This window comes from Triticum dicoccoides, chromosome 2B, assembly GCF_002162155.2.
Source record: "Triticum dicoccoides isolate Atlit2015 ecotype Zavitan chromosome 2B, WEW_v2.0, whole genome shotgun sequence".
NCBI classification, from domain to species: Eukaryota; Viridiplantae; Streptophyta; class Magnoliopsida; order Poales; family Poaceae; genus Triticum; species Triticum dicoccoides.
Genome location: NC_041383.1, coordinates 88,517,803 through 88,534,707, shown reverse-complemented (window position 1 = coordinate 88,534,707; position 16,905 = coordinate 88,517,803). Strand labels below are relative to the sequence as shown.

At 45.3% G+C, this 16,905-nt stretch overlaps 1 long non-coding RNA gene across 1 annotated transcript; it reads left to right on the top strand.

Moving 5' to 3' along the window:
* The first annotated feature begins 2,582 nt into the window (after positions 1-2,582).
* LOC119367229 lies at positions 2,583-4,255 on the top strand. The gene is made up of 2 exons (XR_005176234.1): positions 2,583-2,738; positions 3,894-4,255. It is a non-coding gene; the product is annotated as an uncharacterized LOC119367229 (long non-coding RNA).
* Positions 4,256-16,905: the final 12,650 nt, after the last annotated feature.

Genomic DNA, 16,905 nt, shown 5'->3' with positions numbered 1-16,905 from the left:
ATCCTATTGATAATATCCGATAAGTAGAAATGGACAGACATCTTCTATGCTTTTAAATGCCTCTATTAGGTAGATGCAGTAGTTGAACAGATGAGTGCTTCTTTTATTTTGTTCAGAGTACCCATGTCTCACTCCCCTGGAGAATTGCTTGAATGTATTGTTTATAGCATGTGTATCCATAAGCACTCATTTATTTATTAATTTTTTGTTGATTATATCCTATAGAAAGAATTGAGAAGTCCTCGTGTCCGAGAATTTCTGATCATGTGTTGTTTCCTTCTGTGTGAGTAGCCTTGCATGATGATGATGATGCTGGTCAACACTTTCGTGAGTCTCGTGCTTTCCACGGTGCATTCCTTGCGGACCATCTTCTCTTATCGAGTAAGTCACTGAGAAATTCTTGTGGTCTTGCTGATGAATGATCTATTTGATTTTCCAAATGGCTTAGTAAGATTGACGTAGTTCAAAGTTTGATGCTTTTTTTCTCGAATTAAATCAATTTTTTCATATTTGATCACTATAGTTTACTTGCGCTGTGTAATATGATTTCTCTGCTAACTTCTGTAATGGTTGCTTTCTTGATATAGTATATATGGTCATGCACAATCTTGATAGTACAATAAATTAGTATTTGCCCCCCTCCCTTGCTCTTTTAATATCAATTCATCTGCCTCATCTTTTTCCTTGTACCTAGTGTAGCATCTTCACCCCGTCTAAATATTTTTTTTTACATCTTCACCCTGTCTATACAATTTTAGATTGGCCATAACTAGAGATAGATAAAGAGTAGGTTGCTGGAAGTTGAATGCCTGTTCACATGCTTGTCCTATTTTCCTGTTACTAGCTTGATAATGCACTAGTAATTCCCCGCTGAACAATAAGCTAGCTTGATAATGTGCATACTCGTGTATGCCAAATATTCTTTTTTTAATCATTCATTCATTTGTCATTGCATTTCTCGATTATAGTGTGCATATGAGCTACCTGTTGGCTTTCTATCATGCTACTATTGTGCTGGGTTGTGGACTTTGGTTCATGCTGCAATGTCAATGGTTAATTATATGGTTCCCGGTAATGTCCCGATTAATTTGTTGCCATCTCTATATTGGTTGTGGTGGTCGGAGTTGTTGTATGGGCCTGTGGTGTTTCCTTGTATTTCATGTGATTCGTAGCAACGCGTTATGCTGTCGAAATTTCTAATGAAAATTCGCCTGACTTCCTTCTGTATTTTGTACCAGCTCTCTACTTCTTCTCACATGATCACCATAATACTGAAATTTGTTTCTACATAACAGGGTTCTAAGAAATTGCTTCATATATGGGGAGATACCTGCTTACCTTGGTCAAATGCAGTATCTGAAACTATTGTAAGTAGTACTGTTACCTATAGTCCTTCACGCCTTCTCAGTATAGGCTGAAATGAAAAATCTATATTCTTGTACTAGCGTTCCGTCATGGCAGCGTCCTGCCCGGCTTGGTCACTTCGTCCCGAGGTCGATGGCTGGTATGGCGCCGTGGTGCAGCCCCCACAACGTGTACAGCATCGGCTACAAATGTCACAGGTGACTCCTTCCTCTGGTCCTCAACCGCTACAAATGAATCTCTGAGTGTGCGTGCCTTTAGGTTGCAGTCAGCTTGTCCAAGTTATGCTTCCATTACCAAAATGATTTCTTTACTGTAAACAAGGTCTGGTTGTTGACCTTGAATATCTGCGTCATGTAGCAATTAAACTGGTGTTAGAAAGTTTATATGCAGATGTAGTGGCATGGGATGTGATTTAGTATATCATACTTCTATTTTCGTCGGTTTGGTTCTATTGTTTGTTTGTGTCTCATTACTATTTTGAATGTAACATTATTGAATCACTCCAAAGAAGGGAGAGTGAAAAATTATACGAGTTTTGGACAATGTACTGCACATCTTGTTTACTTATGGGAGATACAAATGCCCGTGTTTCTGCTAAGTTAAGAATCAAAGAGTGAGATCATCGTAGCTTTACCGAATGAACATAAACTTGCTGTAACCTCAATCACACTGTCACAACAAAAAAGGTTTCTTTCTCCACCGCCGCCTCTTAATGTAACTGCTGGATCTCTTCCATTTGATTTGATTCTTTCTTGCATGAAAGGATTGCTTGGCTCTTCACCTGATCGCACTAACTGAAAGGATTTCTCATTGGTGAATGTAGAGTAAATAATGAGTTAATGATAGAATATGTGAAACTGAAAGACCTGACTCTGTTCTTGGAATTTTACAGGACAATTATAGCGAAAGGAGAAAAAAAGATCTGGAAGTTGCGGCAGTTTGGCGACAACCATGGCATTCGTGATCGCCCCTTCCTAGGTTCTGGCTAGTCCCTGGACTCGTCTCTCCTTGTGCCCAGCCATCGTGCCGAGGCTGTGTTGTCATTCTAAGCCTTTGTGTTGTCATTCTAAGCCTTCAAGCCGTGGTAATTTGGTCCTTGTATTTGTCTGCATGTGCCACTGGTTTTCTGTTGCTCCACTCAATACTATGTTCATCGTCTTTGGATGAAGATATTAAGAGCTCCTCTAATCTTTCTTGTTTTCCTTGCAGCCGCACAACTTTTGTGTAAGTGTGGAGTTTGATGGTTATCCTGTTGTGGTCTCATCTTTCCTGCATTTCTCCAACCTGGTGGCCATCATGGTCATGGTCTGCGACTTTGTTATGTGGGCTGCTGCTGGCGTGTTGATGTTGAGCATCAGCTACAACTCCAAAACGTAAGTTCTTTGTTTCGTCTATCTATCATGCTCTGGCCACAACTGAAAGTGATTCTTGTGGCGATGATGTCATAGTGTGCTCTCAGCCATCGAATTGGGGCACTGGAACTTGGTTGTAAAGTTATGCCTCGAAAGTGTTGTAGTTTCTTCCATTTCTTGCTGTACATACACATCTTCTTGTGAGTAAAGTGTTTTAACTCCGAGTTGCGTGTTCTTTTCTCTGTTTTCGGTCACATCCCTACTCTACCCAATGCTTCGTGGTGCCTGCCATCGTGTCAAGGCCATGTTGTGATCCTGGCCTTTGAGCTATGGTATTTGGTATTCTCTAGGGTAGGGCATGGCTTGTGGGTTGGTCATCTGGACATACATGCTTTGTGTGTGCGCACGCGTGCACCAAGGTTTTCGAGTCGACGATTCATTCTGGGGTAGAGACTCTTGACGAGCCATGCCTTGTCGATCGACTAGTCGAGGTGTTTGAGTCGATTTCTAGTTATGACTCAAAAAACAGTGGTGCACACACATGTGATTGATGAGAACTGTACGACCTTGTCAAGTGGAGAGACTCGTTCGTTTCCACCGATCTTGAGTTGGGTACTTGGATGTGAACTTGGTGTTTACATTCCTAATCTCTGTTCTTTGTTCATGTTGAGTAACATAGAACCATTCATTTACTTGGTTATAGACTTGTAGATTTAGTCCCTTGATGTTGCTATGGTTGTGCTCAAATTGTGTGACGGCTGACTATATGTTCCTACCATTTGGAGGTGGTAATGTTTAGGTTTAGTGTGGTTCATACTCGTACTCGTGATGACACAATGACTTCTAATTTCCGATAGCGTTTTGCCTAGGCTGTTGTTGAAAGCAAGGGAAATTACTACGTCTAATAGAGTTTCTCTATTGCATAAAGTCTTAGGTTAACTGGATTAGTTACTTCACCTTGTGTTCCCATAGTGTTTGTCGAGAACTAGTTCCATTAGGCATCATGCACTTTAGGTTGCTGGATAATGCCATAGTGGCTGTCCAGATTTAGTTCTCTGGCTACTTGGCTATGTTGTTGCCTGATGGCTTCCTTGTGCATTGTTTGTTTCTGGTGTTGCCAAACTGTTGGCTACTGTTGATATTGATGAAACTTACTCCTTTATCTCTTGTCTGCAGCCATGGACTTTGCAATGCAATGACTTATTCAGCCGGAGCAGTATGCCAAAGATGCCTATCTTGATGTTTAGTTGCGATTTTGCTTTGAGACGCCAACACACTGACCGAAGGATCTCGATGGTGCCGAGTGTAGTCGAGGACGCGAAGTTGCAGTTCTGGACATGGTATCCGTAGTTTACCAAGATGTACATTCTTACCACCATACAGATTCTTGCACTAGTAAATAGTACATTTGCTCGCTGAGACGATTTCTGTACATTATTTCTTCTTCTTCTTCATGAATGTAATTTTTTAATGAACATGACAACTTCATTCTTTGTTGGATAAAATTGTACTACCATAATGCATGCGATTCTTCTCAACGTGTTATGCTGCCGAAATTTCTAGTGAATATTCTCCGACTTTCTGGTGGTTTGCTGCAATAACTAGACCCTTTTTTGTAAAGATCTCAAACTCTAGGGGGGTTCTTGGCAAAAAACTTTCTGGTGTATTTTTTTGCACATTCCAAAATGATTAACCTTTTTGCAACAAAATTTGCATGCACCATTTGGATGTGACTAGAGTTTTCTGTCATTCATTGTCGTCGAAGCGAGATTGGCTATTAACTCATGCTGCATCGATAATTCAACCCTCAAATGTATTGCCCAAACTGTGCGCGACTATAGCCGCGGTTATGACTTCCATTTTCGTCTCCTGGAAACAAACTATGCTAGGCTTGGCCGCCGAAATCAGTTGGTAGATTGCACTCCTAGGAGCTGGATCGTTGAGAATATATAGCCGGAGTTAAAACTTCCATTTTCGTCTCCTGACTATATCCTTTAAGTATCATAAGCCACGTGTTTGGCTCAAACACTTGTAACTCTCTAATTACAAGTCCAAGTCTACATATATGCAAGCCATACACATACTACGTGTTTGATACACACAATTCTAGTCTAGTCGATCTTGTAAAGATGATATATAGATGGCTACCAAATCAAGAAGAAGGATGATAGTCGTGCGCTACGCTGCTGGTGCCGGAAGACGATCACGGCTTTCGTACCTGGAAAGACCGTATGGAGGATGCTACTCCTTCCGTCCGAAAAAGCTTGTTGCAAGCTCTTCTATCAAATGAATGTATCTAGCATTAACTTGGTGCTAGATACATTTATTTGAGTGACAAGTTTTTTCGGACGGAGGGAGTACTACAAAAATAAAGAGAGGGCTACATGATCAATAAAGATCAAAAGACAAGGAAACTACAATCATCTACCCATATTATATATTGACACATACTCCCTCTGTCCTTTTCCGGATTGTACTTCCAACTTTACTGAAAAGTCGCCTTTTTTATGTTTGACACTATTTATACAACAGTATACCAACAGTCGCCATTAAATTAGTAGCATTAGATTCATGATAACATATATATTCATCATCATACTCTTATTTGGTTTCACAAACATTGATGTATTTTTGCACACACTCGGTCAAACTTGAAGATAGTTTGACCCTCCACTAAAGTTGGAAGTACACTCTTTAAAGGACGGAGGGAGTAGGAAATTTCACAAGTAAAGTGCTCAACACTATATGCATCCATGCCATGACAATGTCAAGTGTCAACTTGTAGTGCATGCCATCCATGCTTTAACACTACACATACATATGAACTAGTGTAAAAAACGCTTTTATATTATGGGACGTAGGGAGTATTTAGACAAATAAGTGGATGTATTACCTAAACATAAGATGCGGGATTATGAAACCATATGGTTCCTCCTCATGATATTGCAAACATATACATGTTCCGAACCAGTCCAGTTGGTTTGAGAAGAATAATCATACTATGGTACAAACCGTACGGTCGTTCTAACCTATTTTTGTCGTTGTAGTGTTTGCATGTTTAAGAATTTTCGTTTACACCATAGGCACACACGCTTTGATAACTAAACTTTCTCAACATTATCCTCCTAGCTAACATGATTTAGAACAAGTCATCCTTTGGGGGTCCCACTACCGCTTCTCACGTCACCTGTTTCCCGCATGATATCTCCCACCCATAATTTTCTTGCCCATATTATGTGGAAATTCACTCACTCCTTATGCTCATTATGCATGATGTTTCAGTATATCGTTATTATAAGTGGTGAGGTAGTTAATGTCTACTGTTTTTTTAAGCCACTCCATTGTTAAATATTTGCCTTGGTACCTTCATTATTCCAACATGAGTGCCCCGGTGATTTCACATACATATTTGTGGGATGTTAGGATATCATGACAGAGTGAAGGGCAGGAAAAAATCTATTACTTCTCTCACATGTCAAAACTTCCTTTCACCATTGGTGAAAATTATTGTCCCACCTAGCACAAATACAAAAAATAATGCAAGGGGGTGGAAACATGCATAGTTAGCTAAATGAAATAAGACATGCTAGTCCAAGCAATGTTAGCATGCTAACGAACACATGCATGCAGTAAGGATGAGAACATTTTAAAACTTGATGCATATCTCAATAGAAGATCATAAACGATTACCTCATGCGTAGCTAACTAGATACCATTATGCATATCATATTTATTCATATGTTACTTAACATATACTATTATTTTATGCGATGATATAGTTAACGCTTCTTGTTTTTTATGTGTCATTCAGCTGAGGAGCGCTAGCGAGCACACGGCTGCTCGCTAGACTCGTCCTTGTTTTTGTGGCGATTATAAAGTAAGTGCAACATTTACATATAGCAAAGTGCAACAACAGCAAACTGCAGATTATAAGTTCAGCAAAACATAATTTCAGTAACTGCAAACTGAGTCTTATACAACAAAATTTGAAAGCATTTACATATTTCGCCATCGAGGTCTTCCAAACCAGACATTTTGAAGCAAAACTTTAATGGGCACCCCAAATGCCAAATAACAAAAAAAAAACCAATGTGGAATCAAAGCTAAGGGATTTTACATTTCGTTTCCGTCGGTTTTTTTTTGGGGTCTGCCCTGCGAAGCCTGCTGTGTACATGCTATGATTATAAAAGTTTGAAATAAGAATTTGAAATGAACCACGGGGTTTACGATTTCTAATATGGAACAGTATGCTTGATTGCTGGATCCCAGCCACAAATAGCCAGATCTATCAACGTAGATGCATGGTGTTGGATCAGTTTGCATAGTATTTCTTTCACAAGGCTTCATAGAATTTCCTTTGCTGCCACACCAACAAAAGTAAAATGTAAGGCATGCACATGCTGCTACTACATAAAAGGGGTAAGCAAAACGAGAGGCTATCAATCAGAATGTCGGCCTGCACCTGTTCTGACACTGACGGCTGTACTTTGGATAGTGCTAGCTCAAAGTGCGAGAGTTCAATCGACTCACCCAAACCTGACCCCAATCTATCTTCCAGGGCTCCATGGCTGCTTCATTCATCTGAACAAGGAAGCAAGGAAGCATACATGTTAACTGCTGGTTTCACTTTGTGCGTTGGGTCATAGCCTAAATTACATCCATGCTTCATCAATGAAGAAGAAAAAAATCACAGAAAGTACTTACCAGTGATGCTAGGTCAGCACCGGAGAGATTGTTGCATTCCTCACGGCGAGCTAGTGCATCCAAATCGACACCGGGGGGGAGTGTTTTTTTCCCCGGAACCTGCTAGTGATTTGAGTATCAAAGCACGCTCATTTGCGCCAGGTAGAGGTACAAAACGATTCCTCCCAAATCTACAGGGCCGTAGAAGAGCATCATCTATCACATCATGATACGGCTCAAATAGCTCCTTCGAGTCGATTTTATGGGGTGTCCCTGATCTTTCACCGGCGCAAAGAGCTACTCCCATTAGTGTCAAAAACGTTCTTGTGTTTTGGGACGGAGGAAGTAGCAGATTAGAATTGATCGGAAGCAGATGAATTAAAATAGACCAGATAAGATGTGCACGTATATGGAAGTATTGGACTAGATGGATGGAAGGATTATGCTAATGATGATAAACGGGGGCGGCGGCGGCGACGGTGGAGTTATTAGCAGATGGCCGGAGATTAGGAACCAATACAAGTATATGGAAAAGAAAAAGAGACAGGATCGATTCTTGAAGATCAAGAACCGAACTAAACTCGTGCCCTGGTAATCAAGTCGCCGGAACACATGCAATCAACGAACCAAATCATGGAACGCAGGAATTCAGATATGCGCCAATCATAAGATGACTTTTCTAAATACAGTATTTTTCTGTACCAACAAAAACCTGACTTTTACATGGCCATATGGCCTTAATTTATAGGCACACGCAGGCACCTGGGCTAAGCCCGTAACTCATAGAAACACAAACCAGACTCAGCAAGGGGGAAAAAACTACAAAGCATGTAACCCTAGTTCCCAAATCCTTGTTGGATCCGCAGCCATGGAGGAATCCTTCACGGCCCCCTCCGTCGATCGCCCCGCCGTCGACCCCGCCTCCTTCCACCCCCCTGCAGTCGATCCCGCCAGCGCCAACCCATCCCGCTACCCCTCCTGGGTCCTCCTCGACAGCAGAGCCTACTTCGCCGACCGCGTCAACGCCACCACCGTGAAGGCCACGACGAGCACGGGCCACGACTTGGAGGTCACCTTTTGTCTCGCCCACCCGCCTGCCGTCTCCTACTTCTGCGTCCACTTTCCTGGAATCAGCGTACTAGAGTGTTGCACCACTGAGCCCCGCGTCATTTCCTCCGCCAATGACCTCGCGCTCCTATGCTTCCCCTTGAGAACTGGCACATCCAGCACCTACGACTACTTCGTCTACAGGGCTGCCTCCGGTGGCAAGCCCACCATCAGATCGGTCCCGTGTCCTCCTCCAACCTACAGGCACTCATGGCATGCAGCCATCGTATCCCGCGACGATGGCAGTTTTTTGGTCGCTCTTCTTTCCCTGGGTCGGGACCTTGGGCACTACAACCTGCACATCTTCTCGTCAGAGACAAACGAGTGGAGCACCAAACATGTGCAGCTCAAGGAGCCTCCCGGTATCCTGCCAAAGCTAACTCACAAGGTGATCTCTCTTGGAGAAGGCAAAGTAGGATGGGTCGACCTCTGGCGCGGCATTCTTTGTCTGATGTGCTTCACAAGGATCCTGTTCTCCGCTTCATCCCGATGCCCAGGCCGCTGCCCAAGGCTGATTATGACGACGAGCCCCTGGAAAGCCAAGCATTGGCCGATTATGACGCAGCACGGTCAGTGCGGGACGTCACCGGCTTCCCCAATGGTTTCATCGACTTCATCGAGATCGAACATTGTTCCAAATGGTCCAAGTTTATCAACATGAGGAGTTTCAAGACGACGGCCTATCTTGATTTCCTAGATACCATCAGTGACAATGACCTCCTTAGGTATCATGAAGAGGACATTATGGAGGATAAAATTAAGTGTGCACCTGATGGCTGGAAGATCCGAACAGGCTTTAGGAGCATTTCTTGGAACCATTGGAGAAAAGGGTACAATTTCCATGTTGATGACATATCAGCCGAACCACAACTTGCTCTGCAGCTACTTCACCTGTGGGATAGTACAACTGAGAAATGCAGAGTGAGAAACCTCAAGACTACACCAGGCTTCCCGACCTTCACCATTTATGGTTGTGCTCTTGTCCTCATGTCTAAGGTGGGTGCCGACCAAGTCACATGGATGCTTGGTGTAGATCTTGGGAAGAAGTCGCTGGAAGTCATCAAGCCATACCGTGCCTTGAGAGTCGATTATTACAATCCGACCTTCATTTCCTGTGAATTCTCCAAATATCTTAATACCGATCCAATTCAAAGGCATGTTTTTTGTTTTGCATTGTTCTCTATTTTCTTAACATTCATACAAACTGAAAAACATTTGCCCAACTAATTGTATGTTTCCCTCAGTTCTTCACTTTATTTTACCACATGACACCTGACATTTTGCCTCTTAATTTGCTTAAGGCCATGTGATGAGGAAGTTGCAGCAGAGTCTGCTCCGAATGAGGAAGTTGCAGCAGAGTCTGCGCAGAATGGTGTGCCTAATGATCAACTTTCATTGGGGGATACTGTTCCAAACAATGTGGTAGGCACGCTGTAATCATCTTGCTACAACTATAAACGTGTCCATTTTGCCATCTGTTAAATACTCCCTCCGTTCTAAAATAGATGACTCAACTTTGCACTAAAGTTAGTACAAAGTTGAGCCATCTATTTTGGAACGGAGGGAATAAGATTTAGGTGAACCCTTGTACAGCAACCCCTGCAATACAAGTGGAATGAGGGTGTTCCCATTAGGACTTCTAATGAATATGGTTTTGGCGAATACCACAACGACTATCAGCAGCTACCCAGTCTGACACAAACTGGGCAGCACACGCCGTCTTCAACTTCAACTCAATTAGGTAAAGACATTATCAATGCTTATATGGATCCCGTGCTTATAATATGGTGTTGTTCTTTTATCCTAGTTCTTCTTGACTCGCGATATTTAACTCTAAAATGTTAGAAATTTTGAACATTAACATTTGATATCATGATTCCAGAATAATGTGCGACTTGGGCCACCATGTTGCCTTTCTTGCAGTATATGACGGCTGTAGTTAGGAAGAAAATGTCCGTTGAATTTATGTTCTTGCGTCTCTTTGTGAGGTTTTATATTTAACGGAACTGAATTGGATAATTAATTAATCATTATTTGTAATTCAGAGACCACAAGTTGCTCTCCTGTTGACAACTTGCAACATTATCAATAGGGAAACTATTTGTAGTAAACTGCATCTTGTACTAAGGCCCAGTTCTTTTAGCAGCTTATGGCATAAGGTGCCCCCTTCCTAGCTTATTTAGAAACCGTTCCCCATATTCATTTTGAGTTAAGGATTAATCAGATTAGCAGCTTCAATGAATATTGGGGGCGGCTTCTAAAATAAGCTGGTGAGGGCCCAGCTTATTTCAGAAGCTGCCAAAAGAACTAGGCATTAATGTGCCAAATAAGTAAGTGAAACCGTTGCGTGAGCTAAGAAACATCTTTTAGCACTGGCAAAGTTTCATTCAACTTATAAGTAGAACTTATCAAAGTTTATGTCAGCCTTTCTCCCAAAAGGGAAAATTTTATCTTGAATTGGAGAATACAACCTTGCAAGTCGTAAGTCGCACACGCGGATGGATCACTTCTTTCGGTATATATAAAGATGGTTTGGTCTTAGAAGTAGGCATGATGAAGAGAACTAGAGGGCCGTGGTGCCACGGATCGATGAGGTGGCACAAGCCAGACCCTTGCAGGCATCCCTAGATAACGAGGCAGTGTACTACCGTGAATTGGGCCGACCCATATGCTCGCGCCCATGCTTCTCGACTTGCTGAACGCGAGACATAGGCACTCCCCACGTGGAATCCGCCGCCTCCAACTTCCTCCTCCCCTTCTCAAACCGGTGCGCCCTCAGGTTGGCCAACTGGCACCACCTTACATGGCCGCCGGTCAGCTCAGGCGAGCTGCAAACCATCCCATCGAAGCTTCCCGCCGCAACTGATGGCATCCTCGTATCATGTTCGCGCCCGACCAGCGTCCCGAGATGTCATACTACTAGGGTATAACTACTTAGTGTTACCATGTCAGATATTGCTTGGTTGATTGCTAATATTGTTTGTTTTTTTCTCGAATACGCACGAGTGTGCGTATCATCTATTCAAGAAGGGAAGGGGGAAAGAGCCCCACTGCAGTGTCACAAGGTATGTTACAACACGTCCACACCTTTCTCCACCCACATGCCTAAGCGACTACTCACTGTGTGTCCATCCTAATGCTACCTCCATGCCTCGGTGCGTCTCCTCATCGCCTCGCAGCAGTCCCTCATCCCTCCATAGTGCGTATTCGCTAGCAATCTTCCGTATCAACTCCCGTAAACAAGGGGCCTTGCCATCGAATACAACACCATTTCGGTGTTTCCATACCTCCCAAAATACTAGTAAGCATACTGCATGAACTAGCCTCGCTCTTTGCTTCGGTAGGCTGTCTAGTTCGGTAGGCTAATATTGTTTGTAACTTGGTACATTTGAGTAGTGCAATGCTTTTCAACTAATTTTAAGAAAAAAAATTATATCCTGATTTCGACAATTTATTTATGTATATTATTTATCAAAATTTCTATATTCTATCGCAAAATAAAAGGGCGCGGCAACACACGTCATCAAAGATATAGTATGCTTTAAGGTTTTTTTTAGAGAAGTATGCTTTAAGGTTGTGTACACGTTCCAAACACCTGCAGCAATTAAAAATAAGTTCTATTGCGAATGAAAACCCGCAAGAAAGGAGAAATGTTGTAGAAGGACCCATGTTATGGGGGTAAACCACGACGGCTGGCGTGGCCGCCCAGCGCGGAAAGAACTAGTAGCGCCCGTCCGAGCGCGTGTCAGAGGAGCGGTGCTAGTGCGGCCTGGAACGACTTTTCCTTTGCACTTACCGAATCATGCATGGGTGCTACTCTGGGCCGGTCGACCGGCTAAGTCGCTCCGCCGGTCCACTGACGTCCATTGGATTCGCCCACCCTTAATGTTGGATCTAGCTCTTTATGGACGTTGTGTCATGCAAAACTGAAACTGTTGAAATCGCGTGCAAAACTGAGCCCAGTTGTCCGCCTCCAGTAGTTCCCATGCGCCGTAGCTTTCGCCGCGACGCCCAGCTTCTGTGAGTGCCCCGTCCACTGCCACAGCTTGCCGTGGTTGCCATTCATCGTCGTTGCAACTCGCTGTTGTCGCCTCGCAAGCACTCCGTCGTCCGGCCGCCCGTGAATGAAACGAGCTGCCGGCACCATGCCCTGATGCTTTGCTCGTCGACTAGCGATACCCCAGCTCCCATGAATACCCCATCCACCGTCGCAACTCCGCCGCACTACATCACGGTCGCAACTCCGCCATCGTTTCCTCACGCAAAAAGTCGTTGTAGCATGGCCTGTGCTAGTCCCAGTAAATCGTACTGCCGGTTGCAGCGTCTCACCAGTTCTAGCAAATCATTTCCCCTATCCCAGCAAACAAATAAATTGTAAATCTCAGCAAAAAATATCTTGCAGGCTGGGGCAATAAAAAAATTCGCTGGTCCTAGCAAAAATGACCACGGTTCCAAGAGAACAAAAAATTGCTTCCCATCGCCGGGTCGCAGCCAAAATTCTCGTTGGTCACCAGTTGCAACAAAATTCTTGCTAGTCCCAGAAAAATGATCGCCGGTTGCAGCAAAAAAATGGCTTGCCATCGACGAGTCGCAGCAAAAATTCTCGTTGGTTGCTGGTCACAACAAAAATTAACGTCGGTCCCAGCAAAAATGATTGCTGGTTGCAGCAAAAAAAATGGCTTCCCATCGCCAGGTCGTAGCAAAAGTTCTCACCGATTATTGGTCGCAACAAAACATCTCGCCAGTCCCAGCAAAAATGATCGCAGGTTGTAGCAAAAAAATGGCTTGCCGGGTCACAGCAAAAATCCTCGCCAGTCGCTGGTCGCAACAAAAATTCTCATCGGTCCGAGCAAAAATAATTGCCGGTTGCAACAAAAAAATGGCTTGCCATGGCTGGGTCACAGCAAGAAATCTCGCCGGACCCCGGTCCTAGTAAATATGATAGCCTACTAAAAATGGCTTGCCATCGTCAAGACGCAGCAAAAGGTCTCGGTTGTCGAAGCAAGACAACTCGCCGCTTGTAGCAAAAAAATGTTCGTCGGCACAAAATAATCACACCAGCCCCGGCAGAACGACTCGTCATTATTGAGAAAAAACACACATTGCCGTTGTGAGTCGCAGCAAAAATTAAGGCCGTCCCATATAAAACAACTCGCCCGGTTGTAGCTCTATGTCAATGGGTTGGAGCTCCCACGAGCTGTCCATGACAATTGCGAGGAAAGACGACAGAATAAAACGCAAGTGGAAAACTAGTAGACAAGGCTGGGATAGAGGTAAGTGGGGGAAGAAAAGCGATCGGGCAGCTCAAAATAAATAAAAAAGCGGTCGGGGCCCATCAGCATGTGCGTCGTGGGTGCAACAGGAGCCTGTGGATCGTACGTTGCGCACACCACCGGCGCGACGCTCGGTCGGTCAGCCGGCAGCAAACATTTACCGTGCATGCAACTTTAGCCGGTTACGTAATTGCTCCATCGCCCAGCTAGTGAGTGAGATCTGCATCTCCAGCCGCGCCCAGGAAGGCCTCCCCAGGTGATTTATTTGCGCCGGCGCCGAAAAAACGGTCCAGTCGTGCCTTCAGGACGCCGAATTTCGCCGGCTCGGGCCGTTTTTGCACCCGGCGCTCGCAGGTCGAACCCGGCGCACTGGGGACGCTCGGGGGCGCAAGCGAAAAAGTGTTCCTGGGGCCACATTGACAGGCGAAAAGTCAATCCACCCGACCAGATTCGCCCTCCTGCCCCCGCGCTCGGCCGCCACCCTGTCGATCCCGTCGCCGACCACCGCGCCGCATCTAGGTAGACCGTCTCCAGCCTAGAAAAAGAAGGAGCGTCGCCGAGGCAGCATCTTCGCCGCCGCCCCGGCACCTTTTCCGGTGCTCCGGCCGCGCAGGGCCTGTACGCCGGCGGGCTTGCGCCCACCTCGCCCACAAGGTGTTCGGTGAATTGCCCGACCCGGCGATGGACTCCGAAGATGAGGAGGCGCTCGCGGCGTTGATGGATGAGGAAGCCGAAGTCGACGTCCAGGAGCAGGAGCATCTCATGGTGCTCGCCGCCCTCGCCGGCCTGCTCGCGAGCAGTGAGAAGCCGCGGCGAGGTGGCTCGGCGCTTGGGCGGGTGAAAGCAAAGAACCGGCATCGTCTGGAAGGCTACTGCATGCTCTACTCGGACTACTTCGCCGACGCTCCATTGCACGATGAGAAAACATTTCGACGCCGTTATCGGATGAGCCAAAAGCTTTTTCTCCGGATTGTGAGTTCCATCCGGGAGTTTGACAGCTACTTCAAGTGCAAGAAGGATTGCACCGGCACACTTGGATTCACCTCGATCCAGAAGTGTACGACAGCTAAGAGGATGCTTGCATACAGAGCTCCCGGTGATTCACTCGATGACTATGGGCGCATGGCCGAGTCCACCACCATTGAGTGTTTCTACAAGTTTTGCAGGCAGTGGTGGCAGTGTTTGGACCGCAGTACTTGCGAACACCAAATGCGGAAGACACTGCCCGGATCCTACCACAGAATGAAGCAAGAGGATTTCCTAGCATGCTTGAAAGCATCCACTGCATGCATTGAAAATGGAAGAACTGTCCATTTACTTGGCAGGGGTTGTCAAAGGCGCCAAAGGCGGTTGCAGTGTGGTGCTTAAGGCAGTGGCCACACAGGACCTCTGAATTTGGCACTCTTTCTTTGGGATGCCAGGAACTCACAATGACATCAACGTCCTGCAGTGCTCCCCAGTCTTTGCCAAGCTTGTTGAAGGCCATTCTCCTCCGGTGAACTTCGAGGTCAATGGGCAGCAGTACAACAAGGGGTACTATCTAGCTGATGGCATCTATCCAAGATGGTCGACATTTTTGAAGACCATCTCAAACCCTATGCCAGGAGGCAAGAACGACTGGTTTGCGGAGATTCAGGAGGCTTGCATTAAGGATGTTGAGCCGGCATTTGGTGTGCTCCAATCTCGATTTGCTGTTGTCCGGTACCCTGCTTAGACCTGGTCGAAAGATCAAATGTGGGAGATCATGACTTGATGTGTCATCTTGCACAACATGATCATTGAGAGCGAGCAGGAAGAACCAGTGTTTGACACTGAATCATATTACTTGCAGGGTCCTCTTGCTTAAGTTGATCACCAGCTACCGGCAAACTGGACTGACTACCTCAATATGCGTCAGGAGATCTGAGACCCACGGGTGCATCGAGAAATGCAACACGATCTGGTCGAGCACCTATAGAGGCTCAAGGGCGAGGCCGGGAATGAAGATGAAACTTGAGTTTTTATTTGTTAAACGATATAATTAGTAGTGAACTATTTGATTTATGTGATGAAACAAGCCGAAAACACACCGAACTATGTGATGAGCTAATTGATTCCTATTTGTTTGCGCAAAATTCAAACCGAAACCCGCCGAACCGCTCTGAATATGGGCCGATTCACGCAGTTATCGAGCCGTTTCTAGATATATTTGGGCCGAAAGCTGGGCTGAATTCGGCGCCTGGGGGCGACCTAGGGGCAACGGCTGGGTGCCGAACCGCCCCCAGCACCGATTTTATCGCCGGCGCACCCCCAGGACGCTCTTTTTTGATGGCCTAGGGGGCCGAACGGCTGGAGATGATCTGATATCAAGCTTCCTGAAAGCAGCTTGCATTTGCTCGACGGACCGCCCCCGTCCGGCGGCCAACGACCCTTGTCTGCTCATCGTCGCCGCTTGAGCCGTGGCTCGTCGGGAGCAGCGCAGTGTTGATGAACCGCATCGGACCCATCGATCGGCATGACATTTGTTCCACGCTTGTGCGTGCCGGACTTCCGATCGTGTACGTGTGCGGCGGTGTAGCGGGGTGGCCAGCAGCTTCAGCGCGGTCGCCGACCGGCGGCGACTGAAACTTGCAGTGGACCTTAAATTTTCTTGGGGGTGGGGCTGACGTGCTATGCCCTGACCCCTAAGTGCATATGCTATCCTGATAGATCGAAGTATGCTTCACGACTCGGTGTGCAGTATGAACAGTAATTACTCTAATATAAACCGTGCACGACATGGAACGTGCGTAGTCATCGCCAGTTTACTACTCTACTACTACTAGTAAGTGTGCACGTGCAACACAACGTCTATTTGAAGTGATAAGTGTGCACGTGCAACACGCGTCTATTTGGATTAACATATTATACTAAACTTAATACAAGACAATTTTTTCGTAAATTTAAAATTTTCTTATAAAGTACACAATCTCTTATTCCCGACTTATACAAATAATTTGAAATATCGTTTCTCTTTAATCAATATCGTTTCTCCTTAATCAACATGTCTCCTGTATTGGTTTCGCAACATCACAAGAACAGGTGGGATGGAAGCCTCCACCAGATGATTATATCAAGATCAATGTTGATGCCAGCTATGTAGAGAG